Source organism: Convolutriloba macropyga, chromosome 13, assembly GCF_964194025.1.
Source record: "Convolutriloba macropyga chromosome 13, txConMacr16.3, whole genome shotgun sequence".
Taxonomy (NCBI): domain Eukaryota; kingdom Metazoa; phylum Xenacoelomorpha; order Acoela; family Convolutidae; genus Convolutriloba; species Convolutriloba macropyga.
The window spans coordinates 10,191,697-10,196,696 of NC_134480.1; the positions used below are offsets into that span (position 1 = coordinate 10,191,697).

The 5,000-nt window shown below is 32.5% G+C and overlaps 1 protein-coding gene across 1 annotated transcript in view; it reads left to right on the plus strand.

Moving 5' to 3' along the window:
* The first annotated feature begins 863 nt into the window (after positions 1-863).
* LOC142351433 (cytochrome c1, heme protein, mitochondrial-like) overlaps positions 864-5,000 on the plus strand; it is a 344,310-nt gene continuing 340,173 nt past the window's right edge. Inside the window, exon 1 of the mRNA XM_075403438.1 lies at positions 864-876. The gene's annotated coding sequence lies outside the window, so the exon portion shown is untranslated. The remainder of the gene's footprint in view (positions 877-5,000) is intronic.

A 5,000-nucleotide genomic window follows, 5' to 3' on the forward strand; every position in this document is an offset into this window, starting at 1 on the left:
CTCCTAACCCATTCATTTTAATGGCATATTATTGGAAGCAAATTAGGGCTCTGACTCATCAACATGCATGAATTTTCAGCAGAAAATGATGAGTTACAGAAAAAAATCAAGCACACTCCTGCATTCATACACAATCCAATCCTGATACCAACTGATTCATTAATTTTCGATTTTTATAACAACATTTATTTTAGAAGGGAAAATTCTTAAAAAATCCAGTGAAAAAAGTTAAACTTGTTTTAAATCCGTTAATACCCATTTAACCCGTTTAACCCGTTTAAATAAGCGAAGAGACTTGCCAACTTTTTTTCGGGAAAAAAACTCACAAAGAATAAAATTTACCTTCACTTAAACCACAATAGACCAGTTCTTCCAGCTGCAACCTTCTTAGCAATATTTGCTTTATACTCTCTAATTTTATTTGATTTCCCATCAAACTTTTGATGAAGAAGGACCCCCGCAAACAGGGTTCATCTGGCCTTTTTTTAAAAAAATAAACAGGGTTCTGAATCCGTGAAGGGGTTTCAAAATAACGGCGGTCTATATGATGTGATTGAAGTATTGTGAAAAAATGAAGGGTCTTCTCACACGTTTTACAACAAGTAACTGTTCTCATGGTAAAGATGCTAGTAAAAGAAATTTTGTTCAAAATTCGGAAACTCGGTTATGCAGTGAAAAGCGGCCGACATTTTGTACTTTTTTCACATTAATCCTAAACTTGTGGTAAAATACGTGAAATTAAGTGTTCAACGTGAAATTAAGTGTTTTAAACCAACACATGTACATGTAGTCGTTGAGTTCAAAGTGACCGGGTAAAGATATTTTCAAAGATGGGTAAAGATCATTTTCTAAGACACACACACAAACTTATTAAATTTGATTATTATAACTGCCGTTGCAAAATAATTTTAAAACTGCAGAAACACTGACACTTGATATTCTTGTTCTGAAATCGAATTTAATATAATACGCACTCCTTTTTGGTTATAAACCGCATTATCTTCCGCCATTAACAAATCTCGACAAGTTCAAACAATTTTTTTTTCAGCTACTCTCGTGAAAGTGTAAAAACATCATTCCTCTGATGGGCGTGAACTTTACATTTACCAGGATGCAAACGAGAAAATCCCAACTATCACAACTATCACAAAAAGCTCAAAATTACAGTAAAAGCTTTTTGACTCCACATGAATGCAAATATATCATAAAAAAATTTGATTTTCAACAACAATAATTTATTCCCCCTCCTTCAAGCAGATGGCATATTATCTTACTATTGTCATATATGATTTGTTTGATTATTTAGTAGTCAAACAAGGACCACATATAATATCATATATGATTTACATTCAACTATACAAGAATCATAGAAAATTTTTGAAAGCCTAAAACGTGTTTTAAATTACATTTCCGGTAGAAGCTGATTATTTTTTTGGAAATATAAGCAGGTCATACGTGACAGATAAAAAATTTACCGCTGACACAAATTCCCGTAAAAATTAGTCTCAGGATTATAAAAAAAATATATATTGTATATGAAGTCTTTGAGTTTTTTTAAAGTTTTGGAAAATTATTTTGAGAAATTTGCGAAATCGTTTATTTATATAAATTGGCTTCAGAGAGTTTCAAAACCTTATTCTTATAGATAAACTTCAAATCCCTACTTTGCGAGAAATATTGCCTTTCATGATCTTTTTGTCGGATCAAGCAGCGACGCTGGGGTATCAAAGAAATGCTCTCTATTGAAAAAAAAATAAATTAAACAGAAGAAAAAGGATGAATGTTACTTGTTTATCACGCTAGGATCACTTATGATTCCTCTTTAATCAAACGAGGACAACATACGTTTCTAAAATTCAAAGAAATTGAAATGTATTGAGGCGCTGACTTTTTTCAGATCTGTTCCCACATTTTCATGAGTCTTGAAGTCAAGTTGAAGTGATAGTTTTGGTCACGCCGATACAAGAATTCAAGCAAAAAACATGTAATTTTGCGGCGTGAAATATTTTTGCTCTAATTTTCATGTAGAGTACGAAAGTGCTGTTTGAACAAAATTTGGCTTCCTCGCTAGTTCTTTCTGGTTACATGCGGCATTTTAACTTTGATTTTCCAATTTTTTATGATCATCCAATTCCAACTCCGATCATCCAATTTTTTATCTATTTTTTTTTCTAAATGGCTTTCCCAATCCATTCATAGTCCATTTCAGGACTTGGTTTTTGTTTATTCAACGAAATTTTTCATCTTTGAATTGTGTAAGGACTTGTCCTGGTGTTTTTTACAATTCAAAGAATTTGAACTGAATTGGGGCGCTGTCTTTTCACGACTCGAAGAGGAGTATTGGAGAAGTCTTTTTTTAATCAATTTTATTGGAGTGATTTTTGAAGCGGGAAATGAAACGCGTGAAAAAATTTGGAGTGATTTTGGCGCTGAACAAAAGTGAAGAGCGGAGAGAAAAGAGAGTAGTTTTTTGTTCATACCGCTGTTTTTGAGAGAGCGAGAAATTGATGTGTCAAAAAATTTTCTCTAAGCGAGCGAATTTTTTTTTGTTCACGTGCGGCATTATATAGCAGTTTTTTTCATTTATTTTGGTTAAGAGGTTTGGTTATTATTTTTGTTTAATTTTAGGCTGGTTTCGGTAGTGGTTTGAAGGTTTCTGGAAATTAATTTGAATTTTATGATAAGTCGGAGGTTTTTGCTGATTTTCGGGCTAATTTTTGCGTTTTTTTGACGATTATTTTGTTTTATTGGCTCAAATGCGTATTGAAGAAACCCGTTCTACTTGAGCAATTTTATGATAACAATTGTTTACGATTTTGTGGGTAAGAAACATTTTTTTATTGATAAATATGACAAAAAAATGGCGAAATTTGGAACTATTTTTCTTAATTTTTTGCAGTTTTTCGTTTTTTTTTTGTTTTTAGCTAAGTTTCTTTGCCTATTATGACTTTCCCATTGTTTTGAGAGCATCTGGATACCCGATTGGCTGAAGGGAGTTTTTCTTTCGATTTTCATGTTTTTGAAATATTAAAAAATTTAGTAACTTTTTCCAGTTTTTCAGTGACAGTTGTTTTAAAGAGCTTTTTTCATAATTTTAGCCAATAGTATTTTTTCAAAATTGACATAAGTGGTTTTTATAAATACTATTTGTTTTGATGAAGTTATTTTGGCAGAGATAGTTTTTTTCGGGAACTCAATTTATAACAAAAATTGATCAGATTTTTTATCATATTTTAACAGATTTGATTTCATTGTTTTTACTTTTTTGTTTCATGACTTTGTTTCAAGATAATCATAAATTAGTGAAGGCACGTTTTGTTTGATGAGTAGTTGGATGGTGTTTAAATGGATTTTCACCTCGAGTCGTTTCCGGAATTCTTCCGGCTATGTTTTTTAAGATCTGTTCACACGTTTTCATGATTTTTGAAGAGAAATTGGAGTTGTGATTTTGGTCACGCCGAAACAGGAAGTGGAGCGAAAAAGCGAGTGGTTTTGCGGCGTGAAATTTTTTCGCTCTAAACTTAAAGTAGAGTAAAAAAACGGTGTTTGAACAAAAATTCGCTTTCTCGCTAGTGGTTTTTTTGTTCACATGCGGCAATTGCACTTTGATTTCTTACAGTTTTTTCGATTTTTGGATCGGATTGTTTTAAATGGTTTTCCCAATCCATTCATAGTCAATTTTTGATCTAGTTTTCTGTTTAGTCAATGAAAATTCTTTGAATTGTACATCAGGACTTGTCCTGCTATGTTTTTCGTTTCGTATTAAGAAATCGTGTGTGAAGGTATGAAATCATATATGGTCTTGTTACGAAGTCAAAGAAAACTCAACCCTGAAGGTGCGTGTGCTTTTCTTTTTGTTGATGCAGCAGATAACATATGCAAACTAGATATAATCGCTGGTCAGAAAAGTACTCCATGGGGATAAAGAGCGAATTTTCTATTAGTAATCAGAATATTGCTATATATACATATATATATATATATATATATATATATATATATATAGCTGTCTCTCATGATTACCAAAAATGTATACTTTTTTTCAACGATCACCGTAAAATTGTCCCTGTTTTGCTCACAATTTTATGAAAATGTTTCAACTAGGAAGTGGAACGTTTTTTTCGATTTTTTGGATCGGATTGTTCTAAATGGTTTTCCCAATCCATTCATAGTCAATTCTTGGTCTAGTTTTCTGTTTAGTCAATGAAAATTCTTTAAATTGTACGTCAGGACTTGTCCTGCTATGTTTTTTCGTTTCGTATTAAGAAATCGTGAGTGAAGGCATGAAATCATATATGATCTTGTTACGAAGTCAAAGAAAATTCAACCCTGAAGGTGCGTGTGCTTTTCATGCAGCAGATAACATATGCAAACTAGATAAAATCGCTGGTCAGAAAAGTACTCCATGGGGATAAAGAGCGAATTTTCTATTAGTAATCAGAATAATGCTATATATATATATATATATATATATATATATATATATATATATATATATATATATATATATATATATATATATATATAGCTGCCTTTCATGATTAGGAAAAATGTATACTTTTATTTTCAATGAGCATCGTAAAATTGTCCCTGTTTTGCTCAAGATTTTATGAAAATGTTTCCACTAGGAAGTGGAACGGTAGTTTGAAATTATCAGGAAAAGGAGGGAGTCTGGGTTAATGAGCAAGGCATCAATCTGGGAAACGTTATCCCGTGGACACCAGGTGAGCCGAACCAGGGAACACTCGAGAACTATATGGGGCTCGAATGTTTCTATTGGACACCAGGCAGCACTACCAGACTTCGGTACATGAATGCTGGTGACAAAATTAAGGGCACTGTCCTTTGCGATTCAAATCCACCCTAGAACGGATCAATAACAATATTTCTGGAACTCAGCCACTGTTTTTATTTGCTTAACACCACTGTTTTCAAACTGAATGGCTATTCCGGGCTTGTTGGTTATGCAGCCATTATCAACTACTGTCTCTGCATATCGC